A 23,786-nucleotide genomic window follows, 5' to 3' on the forward strand; every position below is an offset into this window, starting at 1 on the left:
GGAGAGAGGTGTAGGTACAGTGCTGCCCAGGTATCAGGGAAGCGGTTCTGAGAGCACCAGTGGCCACCACAGAGGGGCTGCGTGGGCAGAGAGGAAAGGAAGCAGCTGGTATGAGCCGGGCGGGCAGGGAGGCCACCTGGGAACTCCATGGGGGATAGAAGGGGCTTGCGGCAGGAGCCCGAGGTCTGTGATTAAGCTGGTAGGGACTGAGGCAGCCAGTCTCGCTTTGAGGCTGTCACTGCCACCCTATTCACGTGACTGCACCCCCAGGATTAATCCGTTCTTCCCCCGACAGCTCCTACTGAGCCCCTGGTGTGCCTGCCTGCCCTCACCACCACCACCCCAGCCTCTGCCTGGGAATCAGAGGGCATTGCAGGGCCAAGAACAATTCTGCAGGCCTGGTTCATCTGTCCCTGGTGCTTTCTTTCTGAGTCTTCCTAGATGAAAGATGCAGGGTGACTGGTTTCATCCAGTCTGCCCCATCTCGGGGCAACTGGAATCAGCCCAGGGGGTCCCTGAGTCCCCACTGATGGCAGCATCCTGTTAATCGGCCAATTCCCACACCCCAGAGCGCCGGCCATTTCCCTGGGATTATTAGGCTGTTACAGGGACTTTTTCCTAAGAGAGGGATTAGCCTGTATTCTAAGGGGTGATGGGTTCATACACAGAGAGCTTCCTCTTTCTCTTGTTGTTCAAAGATGGTCTTGCAGCAAAGAGGTGGTGAGGAATCAGCCCTATTTGTTCACCTCAGCCCTGCCACTTCCTGGCTGTACAACCTTGGGCAGGCTACATAACCTCTCTGAACCTGTTTGTCTTCATCTGTAAAACAGGGTTAAAAGAAGTAGGACAGTCAGGATGATAAGTGATAATGATGTAAGGTACCTGTGCCCAACACGTGGTGACCATTCACAAAAATTGCTTCTCTTCCTTCTTTGTCATGTTCTTGTTGCCACTGACCTCAGGGGCAGTGAGGTGTGAAAGAACAAGTCAGGGTTCCAAGCTGCATTTCCCTGAGTTCAGCTCCAGCTCTGTCCTTTGTAAATCACCCTAGTTTTCCAACCCTCAGCTTCAGCAATGGTAAATGAGGAGAATGATGGAGGAGCTGCAGAGTGCAGGTAAGCATTCAATGGAAGGAGCCTGACACCAGGTCCGGAGCGCAGGGACACTCAGCCGTGCATGCCCTTCCTCTTGCTGGGGTGAAGATGACAGTGGGTTCTTCTTAGTTCGAGAGCAGCAGGGTCCTGAACCCCAGGATTTCTACTTTGCAAGAGCTGATGCAGATCTGACCAGGAGCTCTCCCCACTCTGCACTCAGGGTGACCTAGAAACTTGTCCAGCTTCTACCGTGAGTGGCTTTGATCCAGCAGGAACCACCCCCCCACCAGCTTCATGGATTCTAGTAAAATTATAGCTATGAAATATTACTAATGTTAACAAAAAATGATTAAGATACGAGATTGCTAATGGACAGTTTTTAAATGCTTCCACTAAGAGGCTACAGACAAGATCAATCCTTGCGATGTGCAGTCTGGGAAAACTGTCCTGAATAGCCGCCGTGCTCAGAGTACTTGCACCAGATACTATATGGGACAGATTCATTGCAGGAGTGGCTGCTCTTTGCAGTGTCACTTTAAAGCTCCTCCTCTCAAGAGGTGGACTCTATTGGCCAATAGAATGTGACATGGTGCCAGTTTCAAAAGCTAGGCATGCTTCTGCTGTTCTTTTGGGCCCTGGTCATGTGAATAAGCCCAAGCTAGCCTGCTGGGTCCTGAGACATCCAATAACTCCAGCTGCCCACCAGCCAACTGACAGCATGTAAATGAGACCATCTGAGATAGCCAATCCTCAGCCCATCTACCAGCTCAGCACAGACACATGAGCCAACCCAGCCAAGATCAGCCAGGCCTGGCCCCAAACTAGCAGGTTTCTCAGGTGACATACAGACTTATGAGCAATAATATATGCTTTTATTTTTTTAAGCTCCTGAGTTTGGGGTGCTTTGTTGCATAGCGTTAGCTAACTGATACACCATGGTAAATCATTTGATTATCTCACTTTATCTTTATAATAATAACCCTGTGAGCTAGGAATTTTTATCCCAATTGTACAGTAAACTCCCCTTCAAAAAGCTTTAGCAACTCACCCAAGTTGTCACAGCTAGAAATGGGTAGAGCCATAAATAAACCTCTGATCTGCTTGACTCAGTAGATTGTATTTTTTCTACTGCAGCAACTTCTCTCTTTTCTCCAGGTAAGAATAGCAGATGGTTACTTAAAAGGGGGATTACCCTTTTTAAAGGGGGAGGCCCAAGCCATGGTGATTGCTCTCACGATGGGACAAATCATACTGTAATGTTCCTGGCCCTCGTTAAAAAAGCTTCTCAGAATTTGGGGGCAGGTGTTTTTTAATCTTTCAATGTGACTTCCCATCAAGAATCTCAGACCTTTCCAGCAAGTCTAGGAGCTGTAGCCTTGACCTTCCTTTGCTTGTTAATTAGGGTATTGGAGGGAAAACAGAGAAACCATGTGTACAGGCAGAAGGGGAGTTTTCAAAGATAAGTTGTCCTTAGGGCCACTCAGCTGAAAAATTTCATTAACTCATTAATTAAGATATATACCACGAGAATTCCAGGGAAAAGAGCAAATACCATCTGTACTGTGGAGGGGCCAAATTTTTCTTTTAGCCTTTAAGACCCAGTAATGAGCACATGCTCTGAATTATCCTCCAAATTAACTGCTTCGTGGGAGTAGAGCGGTATTGGCAATCCAGTTCTGTGTCAAACAGTGCTCAGAAAATTGCACCCATGAGGTTTAGGAGTCATCTTCTTGGACCTAAGTTTTAAGAAGGCAGGTTGTAACACAGCTAAACCTAAGAAGTCTCCTTCTGAAAGTCAGAGGTGTCTCGGGATGGAGTGCACTGCCTCACAAGGTGGTGAGTCCACCGGCATGAGGGGTATGCAAGCAGAGCCTGAGTCTGGCTGGAGGAATTTCTATTTTCTGTGGGAGGCTAGATGAAATGATCACTCAGGTAGGCCCCTTCCAGTTGTGAGTCTCTATTTCATGACTTCTAAAAGGTGATTCCCTTTCCCACAGAGAATGGTTTCCTTGACTGTCATTAGAATATCAGAATATATTAGAATATTCAAACATCTTCAATGGCCATGGCAGCATGCCCAGGGTTTCAGAGACTATAGATGACTTTCCAGCAGGACGCTGGGTTCAAGGAAGCATTTTCCTACTTGGTTTAAAATTTCCAGCTTTGATCGCTAAAATTGGGGCCTAGCAGGAGGCATTTCAAAAGCAAATTGTGAATGATGATGTTATTTTGGCCTCGGTCAGGCTGGCACTTTGGGTGACCATGAGCCATCAGGCAAGAAACCTCTTTTGACAACTTACAAAACGTTTAGATTAATCAAATTTTAAGGCTGGTTCCTGCCTGGGGAGGATGGAGCTTGCAGGAGTGGCTGGAACGTTTTACCATATCTGGGTTGATCACAGAGGGCGATACGTTTGCTTTTCTAGCAATTACAGACATTGAGTCAGACAAGTGTTGCATTGGTATGTTTAATTGGTAAAAATACTCTAATTAGATTTTTAATAGATGCCTTCTGACAGCAGAAACAACAAAGATGATTGATTTTTCTCGTGAAATCTTTGGAGGAGAAAATCTCTTGCTTTCAAATTTGTTTAGAAGCCATTTCTCTGAAGCCCCTTCAGTTAACATTTGGGCTCTTGTGAGCCTCTCGTGAGCAGAGTTATCTCAAATATTCATGGGGGTCTAAATCTGTGTTCTTTCTCAGTTCAACCTTTTGCACTCAAAATTCATGAGTGTATATTGATTTAGGCAGCCTTCCCAGGACCCTTGTATCATTGGACTCTTTTGTTCAATGTTAATATGCCCCAGCTTATCAATTATTCACTTGCTAAATGAAAGCAATGTAAGTCTAGCATTCTGAGCGAAAAGAACTGTTCTTTTCATTCCCTAAAAATACGATGTCAACAGAGACTGGTGACTTCACCAGACTAATGCTTGGTTTAGTAGGTAACAATGCCTGCTGGCCCCACTGTGTTCTCTTTTGTTGGAGGTGCCAATGCGGTAAAATCTGAGTTAGTAAATATTCACCTTCAGGAACCGGTTTTTCACATCATACTTTGAAGAGCAAGAAAGAAAGAACAAGACAGTAAGATTAGCGTCAGAGACTGAATATAAAGGAAGCATCAGGGATCATCCTGAGATGGAGGTCTCTCTACTGCATCTTTCTCTTCGTCCATCTCTGCTCCCCTAACGCGACCATGACCGTGGGCCATGTGGATGATAGTAAGCACAGCTACGGTTCATGTAGGACCCATCTCGGGCCCCCAGCAGCCCTGCAAGCTAGGTGATGGCACATTTTGCAGATGAAGAGGCTGAGAAGCAAAGGGGGCAAGTTGTTGGCTGAAGATCACACCACCTGGAAAAAGGTGGAGTAACAATTTGAACCCAGTTTGATTTTCTCAGAGCACATGCCTGCGGTTCCCTCCGCTTAATCAAGGTCACACAGCTAGTTAGGGTCAGGACCAGGGTTTATAAGTGGGGCTGACAAACTCCAAAACCCACACTAGATCTGCTTCTAGCACTGATATCCCAGAGGTGCCTCTGAGACCCGTCTGTGTTCTCAGTCAGCAAAGCAACGTTCAGTGACGGTTAAGATACTTTCAGATTTTCTTGTCTGTGAAATGGGATAGTAATGTTGGCTTCGTATAATAGTTACAAGGATTCAACCAGGTAATAGTATTTCTGTAAAGTACCAAATGCACATTGGACCCTCCGTTAAAGCTGGTTTCATTTCCCTTCTTCCTTGACTTTCTTTCCCTTCTGAACCCTGGTAGAAGACTTAGATGTGTTGGAATATTCGCAGCATGGCTTGGAATTACAAAGGGTTTCTGGTTAATTAACTCTCAGTTAATCAGATAATTCAATTAACCACAACACTCCCATTCCCCTGAGCAATTGGTTAACGGAAGTTTTATTGTATACAAAGCATTACAGAGTGTCATCCAGTAGCACTACTTACAGAAAAATGGACGCAAAAAAAGGCATTTCATGGGAGAAATGGTAGATCATGTCATCTTTGTCTCAGCTGCCTCCTCAGCCACCCCTTCACCCTCCTACCCCTTCCCTGTCCTAGGACCTTCATTCAATCCCTTTTCTAGACACAATGGTTAATAGCATCAAAGCCTCTGCCCGACCCAGGACTGGCTGCAGTTTGGATATGTACCCCACCAGCACTCACCACAGCTCTATTTACATGCTATGGGGCAAGGCAGTGGGATGGACTCTATTCTTAATTTAACGTATAGTCAGTGTTCTCTAGAGAAATAGAACCAATAGGATATAGAGAGTTATACTGAAGGGGATGTATTATAAGGGATTGGCTCATGCAATCATGGAGGCTGAGAAGTCCCACCATCTGATGTCTACCAACTTAAATGCTAATCTCTTCCTGAAACACCCTCACTGATATACCTACAAATAATGTTTTATCAGCCATCTGGGCATCCCTTAGCCAAGTCAAGCTGACACATAAAATTAACCATCACACTTAGCCCTCTTCGTCTTCTCAGCTTACTTCCCAAACACTGTTCTTCCTAAAAACTCTGTCTTAAGAGACATCTTGAAAAGGGAGAATGCGTCCAACATAAAGAATCCTATCCCTGGCTCATCGTTCATCCCAGACTGCCCAGGGTGGTAATCCACGGTGCCAGCATCATTAATATTACTGCTCCCCCACTTTCACTCTCAAAGGTTGGAATGATAAAGTGTGTAGCCATCGGACCTCTCCTGGTCCTCCATGCTCATGTGGCAAGGGACTGTTCTAGGGCAAACTTCCCATACACTGTGGTACAGTGAAAAGACCTTGGGTTTCACTGGCCTAGCACACAAGGATTCAGATCCTGGCTGTGTCCTTTGTTCTTATGCACATTTCCTGACCCTTCTGAACTTCAGTTTTTCTACCTGTAAAATGTATGCAGTCCCCCTCATTGTACTGCTGTGAAGATGATGTCTATAAAACACTTAGCATGAAAGAAGTCCTCAAAAACATTACCTTCCTTCCCTTCCCTTTCTTTCTTCCATCCAGTTCAGAGAATTTTCTTTGTGCTTTAAAGTTGCCTTCTCTACCGATACTCAAAACTGCATCCATCCTATCCTATTTTGATCTATTCTTCCTCAATTATTTCCTTTTTCAATATCTTGACTCCTTTCCTTTCAACAAGGACCCTCTTCTGCTTTCCAATATGATCGATTCTCCCCCACTTTCAAGTAAGTCACATTAATTAAAACATACTTTGTGCCAGGCATGGCAAAAGACGCTTGATTAGACCTTACCTCACACGAACTTTTGGAAAATCATCTTTCCCTTCACCCTTCTGGTTGTCAGCCAATCACCTTTCTTCACACGTTACAAAATACTTCAAGCATGTTGTCTATTCCTCTACCTTTAGCTTCTACCCACTTCCTAACTCCCTATAACAGACCTTCTTTCCAAACACTATTTTGAAATGCTCTCTTAAAGGCAACCAAGGACACCCCGCAAAATCCAAATGACTTCACTAGTTCTCAACCTGTTGGAACTCTGTAACATTTGACACTTTGAGCATTTGCTTATTCGTGAAACTGAGCATGTTACTTAATTATTGGGAATGTCACTTGGGTTATCTAATGCTCAGATGTTCTCAGAAAATGTGTCCTTTTCTAAGAAAAGGATAATGATGGAGGATCCAGGCAGGTGGTACATTGAAAGACAAGCCGATGTGAAGCACGTGGCAAATGCCCCTCACATGGTGTCTATCATTATTGCAAATGGCAGTAATAACAGGGGAGGCTTCAGGTGCCTGCAGGTGGGCACCCGCAATGCTCATTTTCAAAAACTAGCAAGCAGACTCTCCAAACTCTAGAAAATTCCAGCTTCACATGGATCCCAGGAAGAAACGGCTCTGTTTCTTAGAATGCAGAATGGACACGGCCTAGCAGAGAAGCAATATGTGTGAAAAAGTCTGGGGCCATGGCTGTAAAGAGGAGAGCAAGCTGGAACTGCCAGGGCATCTCTGTCACCAAGCAAGGAGACCCTCCCTGAAAGTAAAGCGGAAAGATGGAGACGAGAGAGAGAGAGATGCCTGACGCAGCTGGAGTCAAAGAGTCCAGTACCCAAAGCAGATACGGTCCATGGCCAGCTCAGTTAGCCCATACATTTCTTTATTTTTTCTTTATTGTTTTCTCAAAGTGTTATGAGTGAGTCTCTGAAAAACCTGCCACCAGAAGCACCAACCAAAGGAACAGTTAACATGTATTGGGAGTTCATTCATGCCAGGCGCCTGCAGGGCTGTCTTGCCATACACGCCGCCATCAGACTCATTCAGCACAAGATGGATGGAGACACACAGAGATAAGGGATGTCTCCATGGCCTCACGCTAGTAAACGTCTGGTTTCAAGCCCACGTCCTCGAACTCCAAATAGCACACGGTCCCCAGACCAGCAGCAGTGTCACCTGTTACTTAGAAATTTGTTCAAAACGCAAACCCTTGGGTCCCATCCAGACTGGATGCCTCAGACACCGTAGAGATGGGGCCAGGAGTCCGTGTTTCAACAAGGCTTCCAGGTGTCTGTGATGTGCTCAAGCCTGAGAATCCCCACTGTCTGCATCCCTGAACCACGGGGATCTACCTAGAGTGTGGGTCCTGACAGCCCAACGCTGGCAGCACTGTGGGCCTTTGGAGTCACTGCCCTGACCACACCCAGAATTTTAAGCACAATTCACCTGGAGTAACAAAGTGAGCACAATGATTAAAGGTTTGGGGAAAAACATCAGAGCCAGCAGACCAGCATAGGACAACACAAGTCCTAAAGAATACCCATGTCTCTCCTTGATGTCCTGCCCTCTGACCCCCAGGTTGACCTTGTGAGTCAGTCACACTTAACCCTGGCTGCACACTGCAATCAGCTGGGGAAATTTTAAAGGTATTGCTGTCCCGGCACTACTCACGGAGACTTGAAGTGAATAGATCTGGGATGTGGTCTGGGCATGAGGATTTTTTAACACTCTCCAGGTCGTCCTAACGCAGGATCAAGCTTGAGAACCGCTGGCTGTGGGATGTTTCCAGGCTTTTCTGAGACACAGCTGTCTTGTGGCCCACTGCTTAAGCCATCCCCTGTCACAGCTGCTGCAGGAACACGGTCTCTGTGCGGAAGCTCTTCTCTGTTGGGCTGTTTCCACCAGGTTTATCTTTTCAGTACAGTGTTGGACAGCACAACGAAGCCCATCGTTATGTAGGAAGGTGGGGTTTCCACCTAGCACACACACCATTGTTAGTTTCAGGAGCCCTCTAAGACCGCAGTTCATAAACCAAGGGAAGGAAGGCAGCCACTACACCCAGAGGCTATGCCAAATCTCATTTGAACAAGCTCCCCACATGTTGGGTTGGGAATCACTTGGAAGTGTTTAAGAACATTCACTTAGAAGTCAGTTGTCCTGGGTTCAAATCCCAGCTCTTTCACGCCCCAGGTTTGTAAGCCTGGGCAACCGAATCTTTCCAGCCTCAGTTCTTCATCTGTAAATTGGTTTTCTCTGGCTGTGTAACAAATGACCCCACAGTTAGTGGCTGAAGACAGACCTATCGTCTCACAGCTCTGTGGGTGGGAAGTCCAGGCATGGCATGGCTGGCATCTCTGCTCCAGGTGTCACAAAACCAAAATTAAGGGGTCAGCAGCTACGTTTTCATTTTTGAGCTCAAGGTCAACCTCCAAACTCATTCAGATTGTTGGCAAATTCAGTTCTTTGCTGCTCCAAGGCTGAAGTCCCCATCATCCTTTCAGTTCCCAGCCAGGGGTCCCTCTCAGCTATTAGAGGATGTGTTCAGATTCTTACCATGTGGTCCTTCCATCTTCAAAGGCAGCAGAAGTTTCCCCACATCGGCTCCCTCTCACACTCTGTATCTCTAAATTCCTCTGTCTCTAGCCTCTAGACTCAGGTTTTTTTTCAAACTTTTAATGTGCTCATGTGATTAAATCTGCCCCACCCGGATATAACATATCTAATCAAGGGAATGAAATCCATCACGTTCACAGTCCCAGGGATTACACAGGGTGGGTACCCCAGGAAACAGGGATCTTGGGGCCATCTTAGAACTCTGCCAATACCAGGGAATCATAATGACACTTAGTTTGCAGGATTGTGGTGAGAAATAAGATAATGCCAGCTGAGCCCTGAGCACGGGGCTGATCGTGTCGCAAGCATTCGATGTATTAGATGTTGCTTTTCTTGGCAGCCTTGTGAGTCCAAGATGTCCTGATTCCTGGAGTTCCTTTTCAGACGCAGCCTTTGCTGGCCCCTCCAGCTGAAATCCACCCTCTCCCCTCATCAGAGCTGGGCTCTTCACCCCCCACCCTCCAACCCCATCCCGCCACGTTCTGGCAGCATCGACGCCCAGGAAGCACCAATGGCTGGAACACCCTTTTGGAAACACACGAGGATGTTTCTGCTGGAATGCCAAGACAGCGATTCCTGCTGGTCTCATCTGAAATCGGCACAATGCTCCTTGCGAGGATTATGTTGATAGATCAGTATCTCCCCCTGATGCCTTCAGAAGCACAATGTGTATACTGGAGCTGTCAGTGATAATAACGCCCTACAATCCTGTCCTTTTAAAAAAAAAAAAAAGGCTTCTCAAGGCAGATAAAGAGAATCTAATTGAAAACATCATAGGCAATCTTCTCTAAGTAGCAGCTACAGCATCAATATTTAGTAATGAAATTCTGTTTTGTTTTATACCCCTCCCCCTAAATTATTTACAGGAAAACATCAAAATGCCTGCTAGCTCCAGCTTGATGAGTTTTTCTGTATAAATCCTGGACTGGGAATCAAGGGGCTTAGATGTTATTACTCGCTTGGCAGCCAACGCTCAAAATAACCTCAGGCGGTCTCTTTCTCTCTCTGAACGTCAAGTTCTTCATCTGTGGATGAGGCAATAGAGATAAGTGATCCCTGAGGCTCCTTTAAGCTCTAGAAATAATCCCTGAATACTCCTGTCTACACCCCTCCCTTTGTGAGTAACCTTAGTGCCCACAGCTCACAGCACGGCACAGCAACCGTCCTATCACAATATCTCCCCAGGTGAGTAATGTCTCTCCAGGTGAGTGATGTCTCCCCGGGTGTGTGATGTCTCCCCAGGTGGACCCTAAGGTCCTGAAGGCCTCGGGCTGTTGTGTATTTCATTCATCTCCTCCTCAGATACCCATTCGGTGCTGACTCTGGGTCATATATGGTGCTAGACACAGAGGATACGTGATGAATAAGGCAGTCTCCTCCCACAAGGACGTCACGGTCCAATAAAGAACAGGCTGTAAGCATGTGCTGGCAGTACAGCTTTAGAGGCACGGGGCTCAGAGTGAAGGCTTGGAGGACAGTAAGGAAAGGAGGAGGAGGTGATACTGGGTCTTGAGGGATGGAGGGATGGCTGCAAATGCACAGGGCGGAAGAAGGCAACCCGGGCTGTCGGTATGTGGAAGTTATGAAGAACTTGGGATGGTTGAAAGATACAGCTTGAGGGTGCTGGGAAAGTGGGAGATGCTGGAGAGGCAGCAAGAGCCAGGTCTGGGATGCTTCATGTCACAAACTAAGGACCTTGGGTTGAGTCTTGCAAACGTCGGGGAGCCCTTGTAAGGACTTAATGGAGGAGTCCTGGCTCCAGAGAGCACCTATCACGTCACATCCGAGGTCAGTGGTGCCCTCAAGACTCCACAGCTTATAATGTGAACAGGCCCCTGGAGTCGGGGAACTTAGCAGCTCTGCAGACGGCGGTGACAAGTGTGCCCTGGAGGGGACAAGACTGGAGCAGAGAGAAGTCAGGAGGCTGGTGACATGGCCTGAGAGAGAGAGAATGAGTTCAGAACCAAAGCGGCAGCAGCAGCAGGCTACGTCTTTCACAACCAGAGCTCCAGGCTGGACCCAGAAATGAATACTTGATTGGAGTATCCACGTGGGTTAAAAGAGAGCAAGCATACTCCAGGTGGTGCATGCAGCGAGAAGGGGGCTAGACAGGGAGCCTGCTGGCCTTTCTCTGCAGACACTGAATCCAGGTGCCCCTCCGAAAGGCCTTCTGAGCAGGTGTGGAAGTTCTCACAGGGTCTGCCGCCCTGGAGCACTCAGAGTGGAAGAGCAGACCTCCTGCATCCCGGAGCACTCTTTCTTCCACTGAACGGGCAGTGGCAGGAGCTGCACGCAGGAAGCTGGGAGGAAGAAAGGGAGACAGTAGATCCAGCCAAAGGAGGGAACCCCGCCAGTCACGGTGTGGAAGAGGGCACTGCCCAGGCACCCTCACCCAGATCCGCTGAGCCCTGCAGCCCCTCTCGCCCTGGAAGCCCTTGGTTTGGATGGAGGAAGAGCCCAAACCAAAGGGCTGGACTGATGCATGAACCAGAACCAGGCATCCTTTGAAGTTCATTTACTCTCCAAGGAGGTAAATCTAGAGGAATGTGAGGGCCTCAAAGGATAGTGTGACAACATTACCCAAAAAAATCAATCAGGAAAGCAGCCCAGAAAGCCTCATCTTTAAAGATCTCTCACACGGATGGCACGGCGCCCATTTTCCATTATGACCCAGCTCTACACAATAATTGAAAGGAGGCCCACGAAGCAGACAACCATAAAGCACTGACCTCTCTCCTGGTAATTATGTGATCAAATTATGAAGGCCTCTGAGCCAACATCTCAGCTGCGATGATGCAATGGAAGACCTGTGGATCCGTGCCGGAGGGAGAAAGAAAAGGCCCCTGGAAGTGTCTCGCTACCATCAGAAAAGGATGCGCTTCTCCCTTCTCTTCATCCCCTTGGGATGATCAGATTCTCTTTGACTTGTAGAGTGCAGGCATCTTCCCAATTTGCATTGCCAGCTATTTTGCAAGAGTCTTAAAGAAACGAGCCTTTCGGGGGGCAGGGGGTAGGGGAACAACACAGGGATCACCCCAAGCTGTAGGTGCAGTTTTTCATCTTCCTGTGTTCAACATTTGTCATATGGAATATGTCCTGTCCTGGGGTCATTTCTTCCAAGTCCATGGATATGTTTCGATCTCCAAAACCTGTGATTGTAAGTTGAGGTCACACTTCCATTAATGCCCCAATAATGATGTGGAGCCCTACCTGTCCCTGCAGGTCTCACGGGCTTCTTGTGCATGCCCCTTGAGTTTTTTTTTGAGAGACCCGGGGTGTTACGCTTGATGCCTGGAGAGAGTCAGTTCCGGTTCTTGTACCTGATGTCTGCATCAGTCCTCCCCTCCACTGCCTCTACGAGGAAGTCCTCCTTGAGAGGGCCCCAGACACCAGCTCCCATTCTCCCAAACACTAGGATCCAGAAGAACAACTGCCCCAATGACCGTAAGTCTCACTTTGTCATCTGGGCCCTGAAGCAGCACGGCTCACCCAGAATCTCACCCAGTTCCTCATGGCATCTGGCCTCGGCTTCTGGAGAGAGTCTCTGCAATCTCATGGATAACCATGGATCAAGCCTCTCCCATCGCTCTCCACCCCATACACACCCCTAAAAGGGTCCACATCTTCTTACAAGTAAGCAAGATTATCTAATCATAAATGTGGCTCAAACCTTACTTACCAATGCAACAGTTCTCTAAAGGAGAAAATCTGGAGGAGGGCCCCTCTGCCTATGACACAGACAAAGCTTTTCAAATCAAACAGAGCAGTTTAGGTCCAGGAAGCCACTCTGTCTCAAGCAAATTCATTCCCAAAGAGGGTTGATGTTGTCTAGACTCCTAACCTAAAGCTACAGGTTGATGGTTTTCCTTGAGCAAAGGATCATTCGGACCCAAAAAATTATTCAAGACAGCTGGAAATATTTACAATCTGGGTCTTTACAGAAAATATTTGCTGATCCTTACCTCTTGCTCTAAGTGACTATCAGAATTCCTTCCATTATACAATTCTGGTCATGTCACTCCTCTCATTTAAAGCCTTCAATGGTTTCCCACTTATCACAGGATAGGATTAAAACTCCTTAGGACAGCAGAATTCCTGTTGACAGTTGGAACTGAGCTTCTACCTCTACTTCAGTAAGAAGGGTAGCAGAGAACCCCGTGGGCTGCCATTGGGATGAACCCAGTAAGGAGAAGGAGCAAAACCTCTTGTGTATCAGTCAAGTCTGGGTCCCTTGGGGACAATCAAGCACTATTGTCCAATGAAGGGGGAAGAAACAGCTTTTGATTTAAAAATCAGAAATGAGAAGCTGTCCTCTAGGTATGCCCTCTCCTCCAGAGATAATGTGTGCAAACACGCCTTTATGTTTTGAAGGTCTAGGTGGCCCACCAGAGGCAACCAGGCTCTTTTGTTTGATAAAGAACCTGAGATGAGGAAGGAGAGTGGTTGGTGGGGGGAGGTGATGGAGGCCAGGGCTTGTTAGGGTGGCAGATCTGGCACTGCGTCGTCTGCCAGTGGCCCTGGAAGAACCAGGGGGCCTACATGTAAAGGAGAAAATAATATGTTAAGTAGCAACATGCTCAGGCCCAGAGGAGAGTCAGAATCAAAGAGGAAACCCAACACTGTGCTCATGGGCATGGCTTGCGTTGATGGGACCCCATGCTCCCATCAGGGTTCCTTCAGAAGCAGCTACCACCCAGTAAACTTCCTGGCCACCACGTGAGTCAGCATTTCAGGTGACTGCACACTTCAGAGACACTGTGCACTGATTTCCCTGGTTGCTCCTTAAGCTGGGTGCTGGGCCTTAAGCTCTGTACTTTTGGAATGTTCTAGAACATGCTGGTAAACACAGAGCTGGAAGAATGGACACCATCATCGCATGAATGTGACATAGCAAGCCTTTTTACTACATGTTCCATTGCAACCGCAGAACTAGCCCTAACTGGCCCTATCCTGTATCTAACCAAATACTGAGTTGTTTTTCGGAGCCAACAGAGCAAAACTGTAAATCATGTAGGCAAAGCATGCACAGAAGAGACTATTTTGACCTCAAATAATACCAAGAACCAAAGTTTCTCCCCCACCATGGAAATAAAAGATGACCGGAACTTGAATGCCGGAACACTTTCAGAAGTGAAGGGTCTGTTGCCCAAGAAGATCCAGTGCTGACGCCCCCTTTACCCTACTTTACCATAAATGGCCAAAGCCCTCCAAATGAAACGTGCCCTGCCAGCGCTTCTGCATACCAACTGTCCTTCCCAAACTCAAAAAGTTTGACCAAACTCCAGATTAGAGAAACAGATTTGAGCTCTACCTCCTGTCTTCTTGCCGGTTGACCTTGCAATAAAGCCTTTTCTTTTCTCAAAAGCTGGTGCCATAGTATTGTCTTCTATCCGTGTCCGACAGCCAGCCCTTTGTAACACCATTGCTGCTTTATAGACAGATCTATTCTACCCACTTCCCTTGCTCTAGCCAACTGTTCCTAGACAATTCCCACTCTTCCAAGCCTGCGTTCCCTCTGCTTGAAAGGTCCTCTCCCCTCCCCACTAAGTGAAATTATATTCATCCTCCAAGACCCAGCTTAGATGCCATCTCTTCTGTGGCATCTCCCCAGAAGGTTGCATGTAGCTAAGAGGGCCTACACCGTGTTCATCAACAGAAATGAAGGTGGCAGGAGATACAGGAGGCAGAACAGTGATAGAGGGGTGGCCAGGTTAGGCAGAAGAGGATGAAACAGGACCCCAGCACAGGCATAGCCTCCTCTAAAGAAACTTTTCAAGGATTATGCTAGAGATATCACCAAAAGAACAGCATTCTGCTAACTTTTTTTCTCTGGTAGAGTCAGAAGCCACAACCTCAAATGCACTTAAATCACGGCATCCAAAGCACTTCAATGTTTTCACAGTGTCCCCTACCCTCTCCACACACACCGGGGCACAACAAGCTGCTCTCCTACCTCCCCACTAAAAGAATCACTCCACCTCGGACCTAGCGTGCACCTGCCACGTCCCGACAGGCTCCACACCCCCGTCTTTCTCTTTCTCCCATTATTTGGCTACTGTTCATTGCACCTTGACCTTTAATCCTCATGCCTTCTTTTTGCCTTGACTTTCCTTCCAGCTATATGGTTTTGTTGTTTTTGTTTTTGCAGGGTTTTTTTCTTTTTCTTTCTACTCCTTGACTCAAAACGTGTGTGCATAGCTTTTTTTTTCTTCTTTTTTTTTAATCGAGATTAAATACACGTAACATAAAACTTACTATTTTCATCATTTTAAGGTGAACAATTCAGTGGCACTAAGTACATCTGCAGTGTTGCGCAACCATCCTTACTATCTTGTTCCAGAACTTTTTCATCACCTCAAATGGAAACCTGGGCCCATTAAATAGTCACTCCCACCCCCCCAGCCCCTGGCGACTACTGGTCCACTTTCTGTCTCTATGGATTAATGTTTCATATTAATGAAATCATATAATATGTGGTCCTTTGTGATTGCTTTCTCTCACCTACCATAATGTTTTCAATGTTCACCCATGCTGTAGCATGTATCAGTACTTCATTCCTTCTTATGGCTGAATAATATTCCATTGTATGGGTAGACCACATCTTATTTATCCACTTATCACTTGATGGGCATTGGATTGTTTCTACTTTGAGCATGAATATTTCTGCTGTGAACATTCATGCATAGGTTTTTGTTCCAACACCTATTTTCAATCCTTTCAGGTATATACCTAGAAGCAGAATTGCTGGGTCACACGGTAATTTTATGTTTAACTTATTGAGGAAGCACCAAACATTTTTGGGGATAAATTATAAGTAAAGTCTTTCCCACCCAATCTATTCCAGAAGATCCCCCTTCCATAGGCTGGCTTAAGGGCAGCACCTGGATCTTGGAAAGAAAACCAAGACTTGCCCTGATTTATTGGAGGACGTCTAGAAATCTCCCCCAATCTTTCCGCCTTTGGGTGGGAAGGGTCAGATCCTATCAATTAGCCTGTGGCTCCAGATTCTCCAGAGCAGGGGCAGAGAGGGCTGGAGGGTTGCACAGGCTTTTATAAGTCAGGCCACGCTTGACTTCCTCCTGAATCCTATTTAGCCAGAAATCAGTCACATGACCACAAACTACACTCCAGGAAGGAGGGAAAGTGTTCTCATCCTGCGTGTGGGGAAAGAGGAAAATGAATCAGGGTTTGGTGAAGATACCCACGTTTCTGCAGAAAGGCCTGAGGCCATTAATGGTGTGAAATGTGGAGCGCTGTGGACAAGCGGCACGGGGGCCGCAGGGAGGGGCAGGAGATGGATTTGGGTGGGCAACAGGGTAAAAGAGTGAACGGTGGGCACTCCTCAGGACCGAGAGGCGGGGGGGGGGGCGTCCCACCATGCCCCAGAGCACTCCTTCTAAGACATGGCCGAGCCCAGAGTGGTTTCACAGGGTGTTAGAGCTGGAAAAAGCCAGAAATGTTATCTTATCCAATCCTGCCGTTTTACAGAAGAGAAAACTGAGGCCCGGAGTCGGAAAGTACATGCCCACAGTCAAGGCACCAGAAACACAGTTCATTGGCCAGCCATCTTGCTGGGCAGAGTTGCATTCCCCACCCAGGAACAAATCACTGCTGTTCTCCAAAAAAGGGGGAGACCTTCATGTACGGAGCAAGAGCTATTCCAGGCCACCTCTGCTGAAACAGAAACACACTCGTGGTGCCTGGGGGATACACAGTGAGACCAGTTACTCACATACCATCCTCAGAAGCCAGGTGGCACTTGAAACTGCACCGTCTTGGGAGACCACGTTCCCCCATTGGCTGCTTTCTCTCACGTTTCTTGCCTCCATCCACTTCCATCACGCTGACAGCCTCCCTCAGACAGCGCCCCAACTAATCCACACGGCAAAAGGCATCAAGCTCAGGAAAAAACTGACCTGATGGGTTAAAATAAAAACAAGACTAAGGGGGACTTCCCTGGTTGCACAGTGGTTAAGAATCCGCCTGCCAATACAGGGCACACGGGTTCGAGCCTTGGTCCAGGAAGATTCCCACATGCAGCAGAGCAACTAAACCTGTGCGCCACAACTACTGAGCTACTGAAGCCCGTGTGCCTAAAGCCTGCGCTCTGCAACAAGAGAAGCCACCTCAATGAGAAGCCCACACATTGCAATGAAGAGTAGCCCCCGCTCACTGCAACGAGAGAAATCCCACGCGCAGCAACGAAGACCCAACGCAGCCAAAAATAGATAAATTAATAAATAAATTTATATATATATAAAAAACAAGACTAATGGAACAAGAGCCGAAATCTTGCGACTATTTTAGAATAGTTCAATAATGCAAAATATCCTTCTTAATAACAAGAGGCCGTAGCATACGATGATAACAATAATGACCAAAGTAACTGTCATGATGTAGTCAAACAATGTAAACACCAACAGAGACAAGAAGGGCTTGATTCCAGAGTCTGCCTGACTTGCCAATTTCAAATCCCTTAAACTTCTCATTAAGTGTGATTTTTAGTTGATCTATCTTTCATCTCAGACAGTAACCTTTAATGGAGTTAATTAATGGAACATTTTTTAAATCCCCCTGTAATTTTTTTTTGATTACAGTTATAAAATACACCATAGTAACCTTTCCTGCTTTTGTAATTACTGGTTTGTGAAATTCCAATTATTTCCTCTTTATGAACAATCACCTTTAAAGAAAGTTTCCCTGGTCATTGTTATGTGGCTTTCAGTTTGATAACAGAAATTATAAACCACCACAGCCCAATATTATAGGCCATAAAATCCATGTCACGTAATGTTGCGTGTAATTACATCCTGCATTAAAATCACTCATCTCTCCATTGTCAGACTGCGCTGTGATTATCTGTTTATATGTCTGGTTCCTCCACTAGACTCTGAAATGTTCAAGGGCAGGAACCCACAATATGTAATTCATCTCTGAACCCCTTTTGTCGAGCAGAGGGTCTGCCCCACCAGATTCTTGTTTTGTGAGTTGATGGGTGGTTGGATAGGCATCAGAGATACGATTTGAAATGCTTCACTTCTTTTGCTCACCCAAAAAGCACTTCTTCCTTCAAGCATTTTTCCAAGCATAATACTGGTTTGTTTGCTTTCTTTTTCTTTCCACCCAATCTGAAGGAAATGACCCTAAATGTTAAAAATGCTCATCTCTGTATAGCAAGACCAAGGGTGGTATTTATCTTCTTCTTCACATCATTTTGGATTTTCCAAATTCTCTCCAATAAATATATAGTTTTGGGCTTCCCTGGTGGCGCAGTGGTTGAGAATCTGCCTGCTAATGCAGGGGACACGGGTTCGAGCCCTGGTCTGGGAAGATCCCACATGCCGCGGAGCAACTAGGCCCGTGAGCCCCAAAGACTGAGCCTGCGCGTCTGGAACCTGTGTTCCGCAACAAGAGAGGCCGCGACAGTGAGAGGCCCGCGCGCCGCGATGAAGAGTGGCCCCCACTTGCCGCAACTAGAGAAAACCCTCGCACAGAAACGAAGACCCAACACAGCCAAAAATAAATAAATAAATAAATAAAATTTAAAAAAAAAATATATATATATAGTTCTTTCCAATCTGGACATATTTAATAAGGGACACTTTAATCAAATAAATCTAATCTTGAAGAAAAAACATGTAGGAAAATCTACAATGGGCAAAGCACATTGAATAGAGGTCAGTGCACACCGTGCTCTAGGTGGGACATTCACATATTCAGTGTCAGTCTCTATTATTACTAACTGTGTGGACCACTTAGAACCACTCATGTCAGGGCTCTAGCCCTGTTTTCTCATCTACAAGATTAGGGTGGTGGATTCCAGGATCTCTAAAGTCCCCTTCAGATCCCCAGTCTTAGGGTGTAAATAGCTAATTTTCCATAAGAAGTCATCCAGATCATGAGCAAGACATGGAGAATGAGAATGTCGAGGATGGTGAGACTACTTCCAGTCAGTGGATCAGAGCAAGTTGGAGAAAATGATGCTAGAGCTGAGTTTGGAAGAATGAGTAGGACGTCAACATGCTTGGAGGATGGGGGAAGGGCTGTACAGCAGAAGCTCCCTGAGCAGAGGCAGGGGTCAGGGAGGGGGGGGAGGGAGGGAGGGCAGAACAAGAGGGTGTTCAGTTCACAAGGGAAGAATGAACTGGCTGCAAGTAGAGAAGCCGTGGATGGAAGACAAACAAAGCAGTCTCAGGTTGAACCTTGTAATTGACAAGGAGAAACCCTCAAGATGGCAGAGCTAAGAATAAAAGGCTGAATCTTTGCCTAAAATAAAGCCACAGTGTGGCTGAGATGATTGGGTGGCACAGGTCACAACAGAAGCCTCTTAGCCAGCAAGATCGGTACTGATGGCTCAGCATCACCCAAAAGTGGGTTAGAGCACGGAATCGCAAAAAAACGATACAAGCACACCTGCAATATCCTATTTTAACTTAAAAATGTATAAATATGCATCCATTCTTTGGGTACATCCTCACTACTTGGAGTTCCACTTGATTTCCAAATCTCCTGTTCTATTCACTTGAAGTAGAACAAGAACTGAAGACACTTCGAAGCAACTGGGACCCAGAATTCTTCCCCATTTGTATAATCCTTCCCCAAATTTCACAGTTGCTTTGCCTGCACTCAATTTGACAGCAGTTTATAAGCAATTTGCCTTTATTAAGTCTTTCCCAAGCACTCGACTTAATTTCCATGGAAATGACAACTCTATTACCTTCCTACTCATATTCCATCAGTACTGCAATATTTACCTAATTTTGTAATTACTATAACAAATAATTTTTGCATGAACAGGTTTGGGACAAGGGTAATTGACTCTTGATAAGCATCCAGTTTCCCTGATTGGAACAGCTGTGAGCCTCGGAGGGGCGAGGGCATTGGTCAGCGGGTTTTACAGAGGAAAGGAGGACCACTGGTTAGCACAGCAAGACGGGTAAGTGGAGGTCAGTTAGAAGCATGGTGTGCTGGCTCTGAGTGCGGGGGCAGATTTGTGGTGTTTGCAGATGTCTATGGTGTTAATACTCTCAATCTGACATGCCTGAATGCAGAGATGTGTACAGTCAGCTGTTGTGACCCATAAGAGCCAGCTCCAGGACACACTGGTTAAGAGCATACCTTTGGCCATGGCAATGAGAGATCTCGCCAAATGGACCATGAAGCAAGAGAAGAGGCTCTCAAGAATCTCCAGGTGAATGCCTTTCAAATGGGTTCCATTTTTTTTTTAATAGCAAGGAAATATTTTCGTAAAATAACTTTCCAGCAGTTGCATGAGGTTTCCCCTCTGCCACATCTAGGCTTTCCCTCTTCACCATTGCTCTGCTGATACTTGCAAGCTAGTCTCCAGGTTGAAAAGCCTCCAAGTCACCTGTATCACTCATATGACCCCAAACTCAGAATAGATCCCCAGGATGTAGGAGAAAGTGAACCCTGGGATGGACCAGAACAGGGGCAGGCTGGACCTCATCCTGATGTGCAGAAGGGGACTTTGGGAAAGAGGAGCTGGAAAGGGAGGCAATGGAATCTGCTATGGACTGAAACGTCTGTGTCACCCCAAAATGCATTTATTAAAACCTAACCCCCTAGGTGATGGTATTAGATGGTGGTACTTTTAGGAGGTGACTAGGTCACAAGGGTGGCACCCTCATGAATGAGTTTAGTGTCTTTATTAAAAAGGACTCAGAGAGCTCCCTCGCCCTTTCCACCATGTGAGGACACAGCCAGAAGACGGCCATCTATGAATCAGGAAACAGGTCCTCAACAGACACCAAATCTTCCAGCACCTCGATCTTGAACTTCCCAGCCTCGAGAACCATGAGAAACAAGTGTTTGTAATTTAAACCACACAGTATATGATATTTTTGCTACAGCAGCCTGAACAGACTAAGATAGAGTCTGATGCCTAAGAAGACAGAGGCAGTGGGATCTCTGCTGCACAAGCTAGGAGAGCTGGGCACTCAGGTCCCTGGGTACATCCATATCCACATCCGGTGTAGGTAGTCCCTCAGAAGCAGTGGCCATTTACTCTCTGGGATCTGCCAAAGACACATTAGACCCCTGGGTCTAATGGGGCTCTGAGAATGGTCAGAGGACCGGTTTGGGGGCTTACATCTAGGGAGGTCTGTGGTCACGGCCGTGACAGTTTCGCCAGGCTGGGGTCTGCTGTAGGACGATGGCTACCTCCCAAGTTTGTGGCAGGAGGCCTGCTCCGGCCCCCGGTCATCCTCCTGCAGAGGGAGATCTCCTGAGGAAGAACTGGGGCGGAGACACCGCCAGGGATAAGTCTGGTTAAATGCTCGAGTGGGGTCAAGCTGGCTTTCCTCAGAGGTGACACAAAATGACCCTCTGAGAACCAGAGTCTGTAGAAATGGCTGAGTTGAATGAGAAGCATCCTTGAGACCATTCAGGCCTCAGTGGTGATCAACCAGGTGCGCACACAGGTGGCAGGTGGAGAACAGACTCTAGCGAGCATCACCGCCCTCCTGAGGAAGGACTGGGGCTGGAAGTCAGGGGTCAGGGCTGAGTCCTACAGTTTAAACAACTTCAACTGTGTGCCTCCCACGAGCCAGGCATTCCCCTTGAAGAGACCTGGTCCCAGCCCTGCAGCCCTCAGCCTTCGCAAGCGGTGAGCAGGCAGATGGAAATTCCTCAGTGGTTTTCAACATCTCACATGCTATATACCACCCACTACTCCATCAAAGAAGCCAGGTCTCAAATCAAGTGAAACCCAAAACCCACATTTTCCTGAGGAGGAAATTAACATGTTTACAAATATTCGGCAGTGGCTGTCATTTATGGAGCCGAGGACTCCAAAGGCATGGCACTTCCATCGGTTCTCTACGACGCAAGTGAACAAAGCAGCAATTTCATTAGTAATCAGGGATTGTTACAAATCCGGGAAGCATAAATGGTGTTATTATTACAGCAATTATTGAAAAATGCATGAGTTAAAGAGAGATTGTCACAGTCATGGAGGTAGGGACCATTAAGGATATGAGAACTCTTAGAAATAAAGACCCTGTGATGCTCCCCAGAGTCCGTTCTCCACCTGCCACCTGTGTGCGCACCTGGTTGATCACCACTGAGGACTGAATGGTCTCAAGGATGCTTCTCATCCTTCTCAGACATTTCTACAGACTCTGGTTCTCAGAGGGTCATTTCGCGTCACCTCTGAGGAAAGCCAGCTTGACCCCACTCGAGCATTTAACCAGACTTATCCCCGGCAGTGTCTCCGCCCCAGTCCTTCCTCAGGAGATCTCCCTCTGCAGGAGGATGACCGGGGGCCGGAGCAGGCCTCCTGCCACAAACTTGGGAGGTAGCCATCGTCCTACAGCAGACCCCAGCCTGGCGAAACTGTCACGGCTGTGACCACAGACCTCCCTAGACGTAAGCCCCCAAACCGGTCCTCTGTCCATTCTCAGAGCCCCATTAGACCCAGGCACCTGCAATTGGAGCCCCCGTCCCACCACGCACCCCTTCCCTCTGGTCCCAGTTAGTTGTCTTCACGCTCTTTCCATTTTCCTAAACAAGCCCCAGAAAAAATGGGACTCCTTCTGTCCATCCTACTCAGATCTTCCTCCTGCACAAAGCATGGGGCCAGCATCTCCAGCTGCTGTGGGAGGATGGAAGAGGGAAGGGCCGAGGGGCACAAGGAAATATGATTTGGGGGGAAACAGCAGTTATTACTTCCAAAGTATGAAGAACACACTTTGAGATGTCACCTGGGATGGGAGTGGCTGATGAGACCCCAGAGGATATGTTCAAATTGCTGCAGCTGGGCCATAATCCACCTCTGAAGGAGGGGCCCTGGGCTGCCCTCCCTCACCCTCTGTCCTAAATGACGCTGAGCATGTTTGGAGAGAGCCTCAGCGGGAGGGTGCGAAGTCGGTGACAGCTCCCCCAGGCCCCTGGCAGGCGTCTCCTCCTCAGCCCTCAAGGAAGAACTCCAAGAAGCAAGCAAGAGCCCAACCACAGGTCCCCTTGTCTTCTGAGATGCCCCAGAGACAGGGGGAGCTTGATGCAGTGCCCTGGCCGTCTGGGGCCTAGCTCCCTGAAATCCCTGTAGTCTGTCATATTCTCTCTCCCTCCCCAGCTTAGTCTGTTTGAGCTGTCTTTACCACCTATACTTCTAGGGACATTCTGTTCAGGACCACTTGGATATTCTCTAAGAAGATGGAGGCTCTCTACAACTCTCGTCTTCTCCTTCTGAGCTCTCACCAGAATTGCTTTCCACAGTCCGTTCATGGCCATGGAGGCTTTTTCTAGCATCACTCCCACACTCTTTCAGCCTCCACCCATTACCCAGTTCCAAAGCTGCTTCCACATTTTTAAGCATTTGTTATATCAGGACCCCACGTCTCGATACCAATTTCTGCCTTAGTCTGTTCAGACTGCTATAACAAAATACCATAGTCTGGGTGGTTTATACTAAATGTCCATTGAAAGATGAATGCATAAAAAAGATGTGGTACATAGATATACAATGGAATACTATTCAGCCTTAAAAAAGAATGAAATAATGCCATTTGCAGCAAGATGGGTGGACCTAGAGATTATCATACCAAGTGAAGTAAGTCAGACAGAGAAAGACAAATATCACATGATATCACTTATGTGTGGAATCTAAGAAAAAAAAAGATACAGCTGAACTTATGTACAAAACAGAAATAGACCCACAGACATAGAAAACAAACTAATGGTTACCAAGGGAAAAGGGGGTGGGAGGGGGGAAATTAGGAATTTGGATTAACATATACCCACTACTATGTATAAAATAGGTAACCAACAAGGACCTACTGTATAGCACAGGGAACTATACTTACTA

At 47.0% G+C, this 23,786-nt stretch overlaps 1 long non-coding RNA gene across 1 annotated transcript in view; it reads right to left on the minus strand.

The window, feature by feature from the left end:
• LOC309646279 overlaps positions 1–23,786 on the minus strand; it is a 394,596-nt gene that overhangs the window by 61,579 nt on the left and 309,231 nt on the right. Inside the window, exon 6 of the long non-coding RNA XR_014255240.1 lies at positions 16,699–16,878. This is a non-coding gene — a long non-coding RNA (uncharacterized lncRNA). The remainder of the gene's footprint in view (positions 1–16,698; positions 16,879–23,786) is intronic.

Source organism: Balaenoptera physalus (assembly GCF_965194825.1).
Source record: "Balaenoptera physalus genome assembly, chromosome: 16".
Taxonomy (NCBI): domain Eukaryota; kingdom Metazoa; phylum Chordata; class Mammalia; order Artiodactyla; family Balaenopteridae; genus Balaenoptera; species Balaenoptera physalus.